This window comes from Schistocerca cancellata, chromosome 9, assembly GCF_023864275.1.
Source record: "Schistocerca cancellata isolate TAMUIC-IGC-003103 chromosome 9, iqSchCanc2.1, whole genome shotgun sequence".
NCBI lineage: Eukaryota > Metazoa > Arthropoda > Insecta > Orthoptera > Acrididae > Schistocerca > Schistocerca cancellata.
Genome location: NC_064634.1, coordinates 338067809 through 338085251, shown reverse-complemented (window position 1 = coordinate 338085251; position 17443 = coordinate 338067809). Strand labels below are relative to the sequence as shown.

General features: G+C 43.3%; 1 long non-coding RNA gene across 1 annotated transcript in view; it reads left to right on the top strand.

The window, feature by feature from the left end:
• The window catches only part of LOC126101030 (uncharacterized), a 676417-nt gene that overhangs the window by 185989 nt on the left and 472985 nt on the right, over positions 1 to 17443 (top strand). The window contains exon 2 of the long non-coding RNA XR_007522246.1: positions 7819 to 7866. This is a non-coding gene — a long non-coding RNA (uncharacterized LOC126101030). The remainder of the gene's footprint in view (positions 1 to 7818; positions 7867 to 17443) is intronic.

Genomic DNA, 17443 nt, shown 5'->3' with positions numbered 1-17443 from the left:
TCCGCAGGCCGCCACAATACGTTGTTTCATATCCTCTGGGATTGTAGGTACATCACGGTACACATTCTCCTTTAACGTACCCCACAGAAAGAAGTCCAGAGGTGTAAGACCAGGAGAACGGGCTGGCCAATTTATGCGTCCTCCACGTCCTATGAAACGCCCGTCGAACATCCTGTCAAGGGTCAGCCTAGTGTTAATTGCGGAATGTGCAGGTGCACCATCATGCCGATACCACATACGTCGACGCGTTTCCAGTGCGACATTTTCGAGCAACGTTGGCAGATCATTCTGTAGAAACGCGATGTATGTTGTAGCTGTTTGGGCCCCTGCAATGAAGTGAGGACCAATGAGGTGGTCGCCAATGATTCCGCACCATACATTTACAGTCCACGATCGCTGTCGCTCTACCTGTCTGAGCCAGCGAAGATTGTCCACTGACCAGTAATGCATGTTCCGTAGATTCACTGCCCCGTGGTTTGTGAAACCCGCTTCATCGGTAAACAGGTAGAACTGCAACACATTCTCTGTTAATGAACATTGACAGAATTGCACTCGATGATTAAAGTCATCACCATGTAAAAGATGTAGCGACACATGAGACGGGTAAAAGCGGTGACGATGCAGTATGCGCATGACACTACTTTGACTCAGTCCACCGACTATCGCAATATCACGTGTACTCATGTGTGGGTTCATGGCAACAGCAGCTAACACACCAACTACACCCGCTTCTCCTGTGACGGGCCTGTTACGGACCCGTTTGCGTGCAACGACCATACCTGTTGCATACATTTGGCGGTACATGTTTTGCAATGTGCGGCACGTTGGATGCTCTCTGTCCGGGTACCGTTCTGCATACACCCTGAAGGCTTCAGCTGCATTTCGTCGACACTCGCCATAGATGAGTATCATCTCTGCCTTTTCAGAGTTCGAATACACCATGGTCACAGTTCCTACAACGCTACACTGTCACAGATGTCAGGTAACACGGTGTACTACAGTCGGTCTGCGTGCGGAGACGATTGCAGAATAACAATAGCAGCAAGCGCTACATGCGGACACTGCGACAGCTAGACCAAACCACAACAGTTCACTACAGCCACACTCGTAAACACGGTCGTCACCGTAAAGATGTCCCTGCAGATGCTGCTCGCCGACCGTGGCCCGTGTTTGTTACAACACGCAACTGAACGTCGGATGTTTCAAGCGTCAACTTTAGGTTACAATATCTCCGGATGTAATTAACATTTTACAATGCAACAAACGGCACTGATTACGTATTTGTTTATATGTTCAGATGTGCTAACAAAACTAACAGGGTTCCATTTAAAGAAACGTAGGTTTGAGTTAAAAAACCTACTTCCGTGCATTTTTTATGGTTTGTATTAACCAATTACACTAGCCCCTCTCCTCATGTTCGGTCTGTGGAATCGATTCGTCAGTATTTGATGTGGTTTACTAAATATATCGAGCGGTAACGTTAGGTGACTCACCCTGTATAATAGTAATATCAAAGCCTTCATGGCACATCATGATATCTTCATTGTCGATGCGTCCTAGGTCCTATCTCTCCCGGGAATCATGTGAGAGGCTGCCAATAATGAGGAAAATGGTCAGGGACCCTAAGGAAGTAGTGTGCGACACGTTGGGAATTTGGGTTGGATATGCTCGCATAGCCGAAGCAGTTAATGCAATTGCTGGCGTAAAAGTGGAAAATAAGACTTATGAAAAAGGAGTTGAAGATTAACAAAGGAAAACTGATTATATTAGTACACTGAAAAAAACCACCAGTTAAAAATATAATACATTCTGTGAAGTAATCTACAGTTCCCAAGTTAAGCAACGCTGGGCGTAGCCAAATACCGGCTACGCCCAGTGTTGCTTAATTTGGGAACTGTAGGTTACTTCACAGAATATATTATATTTTTAACTGGTGGTTTTTTTTCAGTGTAGTAATATAATCAGTTGGATGGGTACTCGCCCAGGTATGTCGTGTGCTATTCGCTGTTGTCTTTGTTTCTTCGTGTGGTCCTCTATATACAAACTAAGTGTGCACAAAATAGCTTGGCACACACCTGCCCATATGGCTGTGTAGGGAAGAAATAATAATAGTGGTGGGGGTTCTGTTACGAGAGACCACAATGCGGTAGCGGAGATGCAGTTCAACAGCTGATGGCTTCTGTCTAGGAGAACTTCAGGCTAAGCTAGCGAGTGTACAAACGACAATACTAACAGATTACGTCCAGTATGATCAGTAATTTAATAAGTCTGTTCTGACTGGAGTTGTTGTTGTGGTCTTCAGTCCAGAGACTGGTTTGATGCAGCTCTCCATGCTACTCTATCCTGTGCAAGCTTCTTCATCTCCCAGTACGTACTGCAGCCTACAACCTTCTGAATCTGCTTAATGTATTCATCTCTTGGTCTCCCTCTACGATTTTTACCCTCCACACTGCCCTCCAGTACTAAATTGGTGATCCCTTGATGCCTCAGAACATGTCCTACCAACCGATCCCTTCTTCTAGTCAAGTTGTGCCACAAACTCCTCTTCTCCCCAATTCTATTCAATAACTTCTACCCATCTAATCTTCAGCATTCTTCTGTAGCACCACATTTCGAAAGCTTCTATTCTCTTCTTGTCTAAACTATTTATCGTCCACGTTTCACTTCCATACATGGCTACACTCCATACAAATACTTTCAGAAAAGGCTTCCTGAAACTTAAATCTATACTCGATGTTAACAAATTTCTCTTCTTCAGAAACGATTTCTCTGCCATTGCCAGTCTACATTTTATGTCCTCTCTACTTCGACCGTCATGAGTTGCTCCCCAAATAGCAAAACTCATTTACTACTTTAAGCGTCTCATTTCCTAATCTAATTCCCGCAGCATCACTGGAGTATTGAATAATAAAATCAGCGCAGTAATTGAGACAGCTGCTTCCAAAGGACGAAACGCACAGCTCAGCCTCCAGAAGAGTGGACTCGCCCACCGCTGAGAACGAGGATGCATTTCGGCGTAGGTGCCAAGTTATTTTGCGACATTAGCGACTAATCATAGGGATCCAAACGGACGACCAGCGCTTCATTGGTTCCACGTGTATGGGCAAAGTTTTTAACGTAAGGGCAAACCTATTCTACATCAACATCTACATGGATACTCTGCAAATCTCATTCAAGTGCCTGGCATAGGGTTATTCGAACCAGCACTGAAGTCTCTGGTCATTTCACATGATCTCCCTCAAATTTATAACGAGAGTTACGGTAAGCACCTGTGCTGTTACTGGCAATATTTCTAAAGGCACATCGAAATTGCAAAAACAGTGTGTAAGACAAATGAATGAAAAAAGAACTGCATATTAAAAGAGGAAAACTAACAGTATAAGCACACTGAAATAAACCGCCAGTTAAAATTATAATACATTCTGTAAAGTAACCTACAGTTCCAAACAAAAGCGTTTCAAAACAAGTTTAATGAATTACAACTCCTTTTTTTTTTATTGAAGTATTCGTGGAGATATAGAAATCAATAGTAGTCCTTTAGCCATAGCAGAACTTCTCAAGACATTGGAGTTCGTAATACCGAGTGAAATTGTTGCGATCCGTCGTCCGTGTGTGGCTCTCTTAACGTGGAAGTTAGCATCATATTTCAGCATGTCCATTGTTATCGTACCGTATACTGGTTAGTTCTTTGCTGGACAGATATTCGGTGGCCATTGTAGAGTTCAAGCAGTCAGTGGGTCACTGAAATTAGTGGAGGCAATTAGAATTTCGAGATCCTGCGTTAGCGGATTATTAGTAAATATAAAACATGTAACTAATGTGACGAGAGAGAAAATATTAATGCATTATAACAGAGGAAAATATGGTAGTGAGGAATTATTAATAAAGTAGTGTTCGTGTTTAAAGTTCCTCAAGAGAGTAAAGGAAAGTAGTGTATGAATGACAAGAAATAATAATTCTTCAATATTTCATCTAAATTTTCGTGTTTTATAGGAAGTATTAATATAAAATTAACCAGGAAAAATAGTACTGCAACAATAGTAATGAGATCGAGTGTCAACTGGTATTTCCGAATTTTTGTTTGATAAACAGTGACTAGATTTAAATAATTTCTTTATTTGAATTACTGAATGTAAACTCACTTAATTTTCGCCCTGCTCAAGACCTGCACCGATGCATGGATCTGCTGATGAGCTGGAATAAAGGTAGATATCAGGTAACTTAATAAAATATGCCAATTGTCCCAGACGGCGTCGTTTTTCATCATAAATCATAATTCTCTTAATCTGTATGGATGCAGGGTGCGCTTTTCTCAGACCCTTCATAGAATGTCTGAATACTGCAGAGCCTTTCGAGACATAATTATTGTCTTCGTCACATTGAATCATAAATTTTAGGGTGAAGTACGAACCACAGATCTTCGAATTTTTCACACATAGGTGAAAGTCACGTTAAGAGTCAGAAATAATTGTATTGCCGCCAGGACGCTGAGGAGCGGAGCTTCACATTTGAAGAACCTAGATACGTCTGGACCATTTTGTCAGAGCTGACGCTGGCCTGTGGCGTGCTAAGCTCGCTCTCTACAGCAGCTTGACCCCTCCGCCAAACTCTCGCTTTCTCCACATATAAGAATTTCTGGTTTTCTTCCATCCGGATTTGTGTGGTGACCAATGCCGAAAGTCACGGGACCAGTTCCCAATACATGGCGATGCGTACTGGAGAGAAGTCGGATTCCGCTGTAATACAAAAAAAAACAGTGAATTGTAGCAGACAAGCAACAGTAATACAGTACGGCTGAGTGTCATATAAAGCACGTGTTCACTCGTTCACAACTGGAACCGCACGCAAGGGAAGGCAACGTTACATACTATAGCCTATCGAAAAGAAACAGTGCAGCTGTATGGTTACCTGCCCATCCTCCTAGAAGGGCATCTGGAGAAAGTAGATTGGTCCTGCCGAATGTGCTTCCAGTTAGCATTCGACAGCTAGCGATCTCGACTAGTCCCGTCAGTCGGGCGTTGTAGGCACCAAATCTATTGCCACTTTCGCTGCTCGAAGTATTCTGCCTGCCATATCTCAGTGAACCGTTGCCGTAAGAGATTCGTGTAACTTTTAGATCCACGAGCATGACGATAGGCGATAAAAGTAGTCGAAAGAAAAACATAGGGGGACACAATAGAAGTTTACACGATATGTGAACGTCAGAATTTTGCATTCTTCTGTTCCAATTTTGTTTTGGAGGTAGATACTTTACATTGCATTTTTATTACGAAAGTAATATCGATAAAACTGAAAAAAAGGAAGAAAGAAACGCCATCTTCTGAAGTTTATACCGAGCAGGGTAGTTAGTGCACTCGCATTCGGAAGGACGAAGGTTCACACCAGCGTCCGGCCATCCAGTTTTTAGTTCTCCGTGATTTACTTAAATCACGTAAGGTAAATGTCGTGATGGTTCTTTGGATAGGTCACGGCCGCTTCATCCTTCCATAATCCGAGCTTGTGCTCCGTCTCTAAGACTTCGCTGTCGACAGAATGTTAAACACTAATAATATTACTCCTCTTTCTCCTTCTTCTCCACCTCTTCCTGAAGTTTATACGTGTCGCACGCAATGCAATACGTATCTTCGATAGATCCATTGCCTAATGATGTATTACAGAGCATATAAGGTTTAATTGGAAATTATCCACAATACATTTAACATACCAATGCATATCTACGTGAAAATATTAATAACTTCTATGAAATAATATAATCGTAATAAACATAAACGTTTTAATGATATATCTACTAAAACAACTGTAAGATTACCATTTTCAATGGACACACTCGTTACCTTGTACATCCATCTTCGCAACCACATCTTCCTTATTTCCCAATATTCTTAGCTGATGCGGTCTCCTTAAATTTCCTTTCCCCAGAACTCTCTATGCCAGAAAACATTTTTTTTGTACAACTATAAATTCTTTTTAGGTCTGCCGTTACATTTATTCTTGTTTTGTCATTACTGTTCTTACTGTTGTCACTATTAGTGGCAGCAACTGCCACAAGTACTGCCACTTCAGGCACTCAAATCATTTTAATACTATTTGTCATATTAAGATTGTTATTTCCTGCGTAACTATGTTATAAATAAGGTACTGTATGTGTGAAACACTGCTCCGGTGTAAGAAAGGGCTTGATGGTCCTAACCTCAACAGCTTTAATAAATAAATAAATAAATAAAATCCTCAGCTTTGATGGAATTAAAACTTAGTCTGAAAAGTTCTAACTGTGCAAAGCTGTCAGCAGTTATTTTAAAAGTCTGGTGCAGAAAGTTTTGTCCAAAGGACAGAATCAAAAATCCATAATTGAATTATACAGAGAAATACAGAGACGTGGATGTTCTTCCACTTAAACGTATCTACGTTCGTAATTTCAGTTTCAGCAGAATAATTTCACACACTTTACAACGGCACATATTCTCACTAGAAAATTGTAGAACTGAGAAAAGAAATTGATATTGTGTTATATTAAAAACACACGTAGTTCTCACTACACATTTGGACAAGCGAATTATTAATTTCTGGTGCGCATCCCTTAAGCGTTTATAGAAAAATCATCATCTTCATGTAGATACGCTAACCTTCATTTTCTCTGAAATCACTTGTTTTTTCCGATTTTTCTGGAATATTTCACTTGTTTGCTTTTATATCTTTGCTGCCATTACTACTTTTATCGATTACATTTTGCCAAGCTACGTTTGCCTTGGTCGCTACGTCTTTTAGTGTATTTCTCGTCTTTTATGAGCCAGCCATTCTATTCTTAATGCCTCAGTTTGTAAGAAAGGCACGTTTCCTCAAAAAGAGAGTCGGATTGCTTTCTTTTAGTCGTCACAGGTACCCATTTAAGTGAAGGAAGACATCCAATCTTCATTTTAGTGTTCAGTATTTTCTAGATGGTGTAGAGGCTAATTGGGGGATGAGGGGATGGGCGAGAGATTTGTCTGAGGAAGGAAGAATGGGACATTAATTACGAGCGTCTCTCAGAATTTTTTATTTTATTCTTAACAACCCATCTCTGACGTTTCTTATTCAAAACTGAATGCCGTAATTTATGTGATAATTTGACAGAATTCTCTGCGCGATCCAGACTCCTGTCCCGCGCTCATCAATGGTCTAGAGCCGAACAGTTGTGAGAATGCTGTGCTAATGTAACGGGAGGGACCGGTTCCGTCAGATTACTTCTGCGAAGACACTCCGCGGCCTGACGAGTTTGGCAGGGCCAGGTGTCGGAAAAACCTGTCCACCTGGGCTGTAATCGCGTATTTCAATATTTTAGGTTTAAACTTACCGTGTAATTCACACGATTCACTTGCTGCAGGCCCCACTAATAAAAAAGAAAAGGTGCCTATCGCTTCGTATACTTGGGCTTATTTGTTTTACATTATTAAGCTCGAGTACCACATCAAATTATTCTTGTCATCACTTTACAAACCTCTTCTACAGTAGATTAAAAATGACCCGCTCGTCGCCGTACATTTTTCTCGGTTCTCGCATACAATAATCATTTCCTACACAGCCAACAGCAGCTTTAGCACAGAAAGGAATGATGGCTCTAGTGGCTGATGCCCTGCGTTGCCCACAACACTTATGTGAAGATACTTTCTTCCACCAAAGTTCAGTACTTGTACGGGAAATTTCTCCAGTGTTACAAGCCTACCATTTCACATTTTCGGGAAACAGTGTGTTTGTAACTAAACAAAATAGCGACCTTCTGTAAGTCATAGCAAGTAAAAGCACTTTTAGGACACACCTAACATATCTGCATTTCTTTTGCAGAACCTGGATCCTGTTGACTGAAGCTTATGCTGGTCAAGTCTGCTGAAGGTAAGCATTTTATTATTAGTTACTGACTTTTCATGATTTTTATAACAAGACATTGTGGTGTAAAAGCCATGGAATGGCGATGCACATATACCGATAGCGGTAGTATCACGTACACAATAGTATCACGTACACGAAGTATAAAAGGGCAGTGTATCGGCGGAGCTGTCATTTTTACTAGGATGATTCATGTCAAAAGATTTCTGACGTGATTCTGTCGGTGTCAAGAGTGCGCCAGGACACCAAATTTCAGGCATTACCTGTCACTACGTACAGCACAAGTGGCTGACGGCCTTCACTTAACGACCAAGAGCAGTGACGTTTATGTATAGTTGTCAGTGTTAAGAGACAAGCAACACTGCGTGAAATAACCACAGAAATCAGTGTGGGACGAACGACGAACGTATCCCTTTGGACAGCCGAGAAATTTGGCGTCAATGGGCTATGACAGCAGTCGACCGACGCGAGTGTCTTTGCTGACAGCATGACGCCGCCAGCAGCGCCTGTCCTGGGCTCGTGACCATATTGGTTGGACTGTCGACGACTGGAAAACCGTGGCCTGCTCAGATGCGTCCAGATTTCAGTTGGAAAGTGTTCATGCTAGGTTTCGATGCGTCGCAGACTACATGAAGACACGAGCCCAAGTTGTCAACAAGGAACTGGGGAAGCAAGTGGTGGCTCCATAATGGCGTGGACTGTGTGTACGTGGAATGGATTGGCTCCTCTGGTACAACTGAACCGATCATTGACTGGAAATCGTTAGGTTCAGGAACCTAAGGCCATTTGCAGCCATTCATGGACTTCACGCTCATAAACAACGATAGAATTTTTATGAATGACAATACACCATGTCACCGTGCCACAATTGTTCACGATCCGTTTGGGAAAATTCTGCACGATTCGAGAGAATGATCTGGCCATCCAGATCACCCGAAATGAATGTCATCGAACATTTATGGGAAATAATCGAGAGACCAGTTGGTGCACAAATTCTGCGCCTGCAACACTTTCGCACTTATGGACGGCTGAAGAGACAGAATGGTTCAGTATTTCTGCCTGGGACTCCCAATGACTTGTTGAGTCCTTGTCACGTCGAGCTGCTGCACTACACAGAGCAAAAGGGAGCTCTGACACGATATTAGGAGGCATCCTATGAATACTGTCACCCCAGTGTCAGCCCGTACCTTTTCTTGTGTTTCGTACACTTTTTCTTTCTCTGGAACCGTGCAACCGCTACGGTCGCAGGTTCGAATCCTGCCTCGGGCATGGATGTGTGTGATGTTCTTAGGTTAGTTAGGTTTAAGTAGTTCTAAGTTCTAGGGGACTGATGACCTCAGATGTTAAGTCCCATAGTGCTCAGACTCATTTTGAACTTTTTCTTTCAGCCTAACTTTAGCATCCGAAATTCGCATATGACTGTAGCTCCGGTTTCTGATGAAATAATAAAAGCGAAGTTGACTGTATTCAAGATGAATATAGACATGATTTATTCATCTAGCACAGAAAGAGCAGTCGTAGATCGTAATCAAATTCACTTTCGTTGATCGAGCAGCCCATCATTAAGCTGCCGCTTCATAGTGTCCCACAGGCATAATACCTCAGCGATTAGAAGGTCACCAGGTGCGCTGAAGAACTGACTACCTCCGGGAACACAGACGACTTACGTTCCTCCCCATGCCGGCCGCTCCACACCCATTCTGCAGGTGAGGGCACGAATCAGCTTAACCTAACCTAACCTAACCCAACCCAACCCTAAGCGGTTCGCGCAAGCAAAAGTGGCAGGCGACACCCGGCGCGGTACCTCGCTGTGGCGATCCGTTCGCCGTGGCCGCCAGCTGAGCGTATTTTCCTTAATTAGATACAATGCAGGTTCCCAAGCGTTCCAAATATTCTTCAGTGCTCCTGATAATGGCGACAAGCGTGATCACCGAAATATTATGTCCGAAGGGCACTATGAACCGGCAATACACCCGTGAATTATTCAATCAGCTAATATACTTGGAAAAACCTCTATGGAATGCAAACCTTACAGTTCATGAAATATGTCGTGTTTGAGTTGTACTGTTATACAACATATACAATGTTATGAATGTAGTTACTGAATTCTACAATTAATTCAGCCCAAATATCCACAGTAGAAGAAAATTGTTTCCCTGCTGCAGTTCCATAAACGTGGCTGATTAAGCGCTTACTAATTAAGCGCTTGATTGGGTGGCACTATAACAGAAATGAGGCAACTATAAATAACCAATAGTACATGTTAAGATAAACAAATGGTCCCTCGACGAAGCAATTATCCGACTGAGATGGAAATTGGTAGATGTGGTGTACGTGTACAGCCAAATAAATTACTATAATCTTGGAAAAATTTGATGATTTATTCAAGAGAAATTGGTTGAGCAAACCAATGACGCGATGATTTGTCCATCGACAGCCCTTATATAGGCTAATATTTGGCTTGGCAGCGATTGTGAGGGTTGTTGGATGTACGGATGTGCTCCATAGGGATGTAGTGCCAAATTCTGTTCAATAGATGCATTAGATCATCAAAATCCCGAGATGGTTGGAGGTCCCTGCCCATAATGCTTCGGAGGTCCTCAGTTGGGGAGATACCCGGCGACCTTGCTGGCCAAGGTCAAGCACGAAGATAAGTAGTAGAAACTCTCGCCGTGTGCGGACGAGCATTATCTTGCTGAAATGTAAACCGAGAATTGCTTGTCAGTGAACGACGCAACTGGGCTTGGAATATCGTCGACGTAAAGCTGTGCTGTAAGCATGATGCAAGATGACAACTAATGGCAACCTGCCATGAAAATGAATGGCACCCCAAACCTTCAATCCTAGTTGCAGGGCCGAATAGCGGGCCACCACCACCACCACCACCACCACTGTCCGGCGCGTCTCCAGGAATGTCTTGAACCCTTAAACCTACAGACTTATTGACTGGAGTAGAACTGAGCCCCGATGAGCAACGACGGCGTGTCTGAACATACCTCAGATAGTGACGGCATAACACCCTGGATGTTGCCTGCCATACGGCCCAACAACCAGGGGTGGTACTCTACGATGGCATTTCTTTTCATAGCAGGACTCCTCTGTTGCACCACTACACCACAGCGGCATGTCGACTATATACAATGCCCCGTTTTTTGGCCTTAGTGGAAAGTCATCCTGGGCTTACATTTCAGTACGATAATGCCCTCCCGCACACAGCGAGAGCAAGGTCGCCGGATCTCTCCTAACTGGGAATGTTTAGAATATTACGGACAGGGCCCTCCAACTAGCTTGGTATTTTGACGATCTAACGCGCCAATTGGACAGTATTTGGCACGATATCTCTTAGGAAGACAACCAACGACACTATCAGGCCGAATGACTACTTGCACAAAGGCAAGAGGTGGACCAATGTGTTATCGACATGCTCAATTTGTGAAGCACTTTCTCTTGAATAAATCATCAATTTTTCTGAAACTATAATCTTTTGTTGGCTGTATATGCACATCAGATCTGTCGATTTCCATCCCATACGGATAATTCCTTCTTGGTACGTTAATTTCTTTTGGATTGTATTTATTAAGAGTACGTCGCAAAAGGGTGGTTTGACTTTGGTAGAGTTTATGTGTGCCAGTTATCCTAAACCGGATACAATAATATCTAGATAACTTTCCCATCTCTTGGCTGAACTTAATGTACAGATACTTTGTTAATGCTAATAGTTCTCTGTAATTACTGTACTGAGCTGTCTGCAGGCGCTGAACTGAACTGCATAGGTGCTGGTTAAGAGCTGCCTGTGTGTTGGCGGTGTGTCGGGTTTTGTCTCTTTCGGCAGAAGAATTTCAATGTCCACCAGTACGAGACAGAAAAAATGTACATTCATGATTTTGAAGCAGCTAAGGAACGACGGAAAACGGAAAAAATTACGGAAACAATGTGTTCTACAGCTGGCAGCGCTCCCTTTCGGCCCTACCCACATTATCGACGAACGAGCACGACGCGCAAATAGACATGATGTGGAAGCAGAAATTGGTCCAAATTTGTGAGCTGCTGTGATGAACTGAGAGGCGCCAGGCAAGTGGTTGTATGTATGTGGTATCGGCCTCTCGCAGTACTTGTTGTTTATCCTTAAGCCCCATACTCAAAACACAATAAGATTCAAATGGTTCAAATGGCTCTGAGCACTATGGGCTGGCTGGTTCAAATGGCTCTGAGCACTATGGGACTCAACTGCTGTGGTCATAAGTCCCCTAGAACTTAGAACTACTTAAACCTAACTAACCTAAGGACATCACACACATCCATGCCCGAGGCAGGATTCGAACCTGCGACCGTAGCGGTCGTGCGGTTCCAGACTGTAGCGCCTTTAACCGCTCGGCCACTCCGGCCGGCAGCACTATGGGACTTAACATCTATGGTGATCAGTCCCCTAGAACTTAGAACTACTTAAACCTAACTAACCTAAGGACAGCACACAACACCCAGCCATCACGAGGCAGAGAAAATCCCTGACCCCGCCGGGAATCGAACCCGGGAACCCGGGCGTGGGAAGCGAGAACGCTACCGCACGACCACTAGAAGCGGGCAAACACAATAAGAGTTAGGAAGGACAGGAATACATAAATCAGTCGTAATGCCATGGGCTTTTACTATTCTTGCATATCCAGTTTCATCAGTGCACTAGAGATCGCTGTTTTTAGCAGAACTCTAGATATGCAAGAATAATAAAAACAAACGGAACTGCGACTGATTGCTGTATTGCTATCCTCCCTTATAAAAATACACAGTCTTGTGCACAATGGTTCCACATGGAACCAAGATGGGGGATACAACATGTGTTATGTGGCAATGGCTAATGTGTAATTTGCGAAAAAGAAGTTAATTGAAATTTCCAAAGAAGCTAAAACCACGTGCCGGATAAAACCTTGTCACTTGCTACATCCACATCTACGTACATAACTCTGCCAGCCACCATACAGTGTTAGGCGGTGGGTAATCTATACCAATAATGCCGGCCGGGGTGGCCGAGCGGTTCTAGGCGCTTCAACGTGGAACCGCGCGACCGCTACGGTCGCAGGTTCGAATACTGCCTCGGGCATGATTGTGTGTTATGTCCTTATGTTAGTTAGGTTAAGTAGTTCTAAGTTCTAGGGGACTGATGACCTCAGACGTTGAGTCGCACAGTGCTCAGAGCCATTTGAACCATTTTTTTGTACTACTGTTAGTCGTTTCCTTTCCTGATCCTCTCCCAGACAGATCGAGTCCTAATTTCTCGTACCTTATCTTCGTCGTCCTTACCGGCAATGTGTGTTGGCTACCGTAGGATCGTTGAGCAGTTAGCTTTAAATGCCGGTTCCCTAAATTTTCTCTGCAGTGTTCTTCGAAAAGAACGTCGCCTTTCCTCCAAGGGTTCCCAATTGAGTTCCCGAAGCATCTCCATAACATCTACGCGTTGTTCGGACCTACTGGTAACAAATCGAGCAGCCTGCCTCTGAGTTGCATCGACGTCTATCTTCAATAAGACCTGCTGTTGATCCCGAACACTTGAGCAGTACTCAAGAACAGGTCGCACTAGCGTTCTGCAACACTACGCCCTGATATTTAAACGACATGACTGTGTCGAGCAGGACACTACTAATGCTGCGTCGGAACATCACGGTTTTGTTTTTCCAACTCATCCATGTTAACCTACATATCTTTGGATATCAGCATTTAAACGAGACACTTGCATAACTATTCAGTTTCGCTGTGCACTTTGAACATGTATTTCAATACTGGGGTAAAGCCAATAGCACCCCTCTTGGAATGGAAATTCCGAAGCTACTCTCTAAAGACTTAGGCTTTTTATACATTCAGCCTCTGCTAATCTATAACATGATACTTCAAGTGAATAAAAGACCTAGAACTTCCAAATCCAACGACAAATAAGGTACTGTTGGAAAATCGACAGAATATAGCCTGAAGTCGGTTAAAACTGGGTGCCCAACAGGAGATAACCAGTTATCATGACCGCTTGAAGATGGAAGCAATTCAGCTTGTCGAAATAACATACTTTCTGGATGACAACTGCCTGAAAACAGGAGAACATTTCAGAATCATCATCATCAAGCCTCAAGTCGATACGTTTAATTTGCTGGTACCTCTCCCAGATTCCGCAAACCCTGCGTCCTTTTGGGTTCAGGCATAATCAACGGTGGCAGACCGTGTTTGCCAATAACAACCGATGGGTGTGGCCATCCCCGACCGGCAGCCACCGTAGGGCTCTTGGAGGCTTGCTTAGAGGGTCATTACCAAGCGATATGGTATGGTGGTAAGAAATTGGATTCATATTCAAAAGGACGGCGCTTCACGTCACCGTCCAGACATTTAGATTTAGGTTTCCCATTATGTACATGACTGTTCTAAAGAAGGAAGGAAGGAAGACTGGATCTAATGTCCCGTCGACAGCGAGGTCATTAGAAACGGAGCACAAGCCCGAATTGTGTCAAGGATGGGGATGGAAATCGGCTGTGCCCTTTGAAAGAAACCACTCCGGCATTTGCCTGGAGCGATATAGAGTAATCGCGGATTGCTGGACGTGGGTTTGAACCATCGTCCTCCAGCCTAGTAAAGGCACAGCTGATTTCCTTGCCCAGTAGGAGCTAATAACTTCGTCATTCGTGAGATGTTGAACCAGACTCTCTTCATGCTTTCGGTCATTGTCTGGCAGGGATGTGGCTACCCTCATGCAGAGCATCAAGCTTGGGACTTTTACGAAAAGGCGTCATTTCTACTCGTATGACATTAAATATTGTAACCGACACAAATGATTGTACATTATATTTGGAAATTTGTGGTAAGGTCTTATGGGACCAAACTGCAGAGGTCATCGGTCCCTAAGCCTACACACTACTTAATCTAAAACTGACTTACACTATGGACAGCACACACACCCATGCCCGAGGGATAACTCGAACGTCCGACGGGGGGAGCCGCAAGGACCGTGACAAGGCGCCTCAGACCGCGCGGCTACCCCGCGTGGCTGTAAATTGTAGTCCATGCTTTTATTATACTGCTGATTTCTGATAACGTAATGACTATATCAGTGTAAAAGCTCAAGTTAATGAGTTAATACCGGATGCTGTTACACAAGAACTTTCCTTTTTTTTTGCACAGATGACTTTTTCAGTGTCTCTTGTCACATCGCACTGTCGACTTCTGAACGCAGAATGAGCAAGTGAAGATGCCTAAAACGGTAGTCTCCCACCAAGGGCGAAGTGCGTGCTCTCGTCTTATGCTGAGGGGTTCCGCCTGACTTCATGCAGCCCACATAACGTAACTGTCATGCACAACAGCGAAGTGCGACAGTGCTGCAGGAACATTGAAGCGTGATGTACAGACGTTCATGGCGCGGCGGCCAGGGAAGGAGGCGAGTGTCAACGAATGATCTCGTTCAGCGACTGGAGGAAATCGTCTACGAAGAGTAATTCAGGACAAGCGAAGAGCAATGTTGTCATTAGGGGTTGTCGTTCTTCGTCACAAAGCCCGGCCATACAATGCAGCTGCAACAAAGAAGCTCCTGCAGTATTTTCGATGGGAAGTGCATGGTCACCTACCATACAGGCCAGACTTCACTCTTTCTCATTTTCTCTTTGCATACATGAAATGATGAGTAACAGGACAGCATTTGGCACAAACAACAAGCTGAAGACCAGGATAGAGAATTGGCGGAAAGCACATGCGGTTGCCTTATATGACCAAAGAACTGAAAAACTGCGAAGAAAGATTACCAACTTTGTCTCATATTTTAAGGAGAAAAAGCACACTTGCAAGATACTATCCCCCGCAATCGATACCGCGCGAAATTTTGGGTCATACGTTTGACAGTAAGCACTTATGATCTTCAGAATGTGTATCTTCCAAAATTTCGCGCGCACCGTTTGTTTATCACTCGGTCCGCCCCATTAGGGTCGCCTAACGCCCGAGCGCCTAGTACTGTACAGTGGAGCGACAACCAGAACCCTCCTACTCGCGAGCTACTGAAAGCGTGTTTTCAAATCTTGTTCGAGAACGCATGTTCTTCTATGCGAACATTTTTAATATGAATACATAATATATCAACCACATGCACAGATACGTTCAATGCAGTTTTAAGATTACTCTCGTCTATAATAAGCCTCAAAAAATTAATAAAACAAATAACTCAAGAATTATTATGATATGAAGTTAGTGATTTCCAATTTACAATGTAATCTTCTCAGTCATATCTGCTACAAATGTACTTCATTTTAACAGTCTCAGCTTCAAAACCCAAAGAAAATAACGCAAAACAGCGATGTCAATAACCAGCCCTTTAATGACACACTCATTCGTTTCATTCAGTCACACTGCATTTGTGAATCGCAACATGAAAATGTTCGAAGGAAAGAGATCTCAGGAACAAGCCGTAGAATAGAAACTGCGCACGTAAACACAGTGAACAAAATATGTTACCATTGTCAAAACAGTATCTCACGAACGTCTTACTCACTCCACTATACAGTACCTCGCTCTCGAGCATTAGGCGATTAGGCGGAGCGAGTGACAAACAGTCGGTGTTCGCAAAGTTTGCTGTACCTCTTGGATAACGTAACTGAGTGATATCAGAAACATGGTGCAAATGCTATAGCGGAAACGACTGCTGGAACTGACAGCTTGCAAGTGTGTTTTTTTTCTGTTTTTTCTCCGTAAAATATGAGGTCAAGTTGGTGACGTTTCCTTGTAAGTCGTAGCAGCGACTATGTAGAGATGTAGCTGGAAGGTGTCCTTAAATGTTGCAAATAAAACGATTTTGATTTTCACTGTGATTTCCATTTCGTGATTGATCGGACCTTGAAAAAATAAATTGCCCTCACATTATGCAGTGATCTCTTACTTGAGCGCTGAACAGAGAAAGACTTTCTTACTGTTCGCGACATCTGGATAGGGCCGGCCGCGGTGGTCTAGCGGTTCTAGGCGCTCAGTCCAGAACCGCGCGACTGCTACGGTCGCAGGTTCGAATCCTGCCTCGGGCATGGATGTGTGTGATGTCTTTAGGTTAGTTAGGTTTAAGTAGTTCTAAGTTCTAGGGGACTGATGACCACAGATGTCAAGTCACATAGTGCTCAGAGCCATTTGAACCATTTTGAACCATCTGGATAGGAAACGGTCCAGCAAACGTGCGTGCAGTTCTGAACGATACCCACTGACATCAGGGACAAAAGATTTATTGAATGACACTAAATCAAAGAGAAAGGCTTATGTGCCTACAAGAGTGACTGCTGTCCTATTTCGTATCAAGCCATATTTTCACAATCTCAAATATAGTGGATCAAGCCTGTACAATATAAATCTAAATCTCAATGAGCAACAAGAAACATTACACCGAAAGAATTTAACTTTAACTTCCTAACGACAACAAAACCATTTCAAACGGAAAACAACCTCAAATGAACAACGTCTGATTGTAATCAGCCATTGTCTATTCCGTACTATCAACTCTTAATGTTGGTTCCATTCACTTCTGAAACTTCTTATATCATGTAGACGCAGAATCAATTAAAACCTACAAATAGGGAAAGAAAGACGC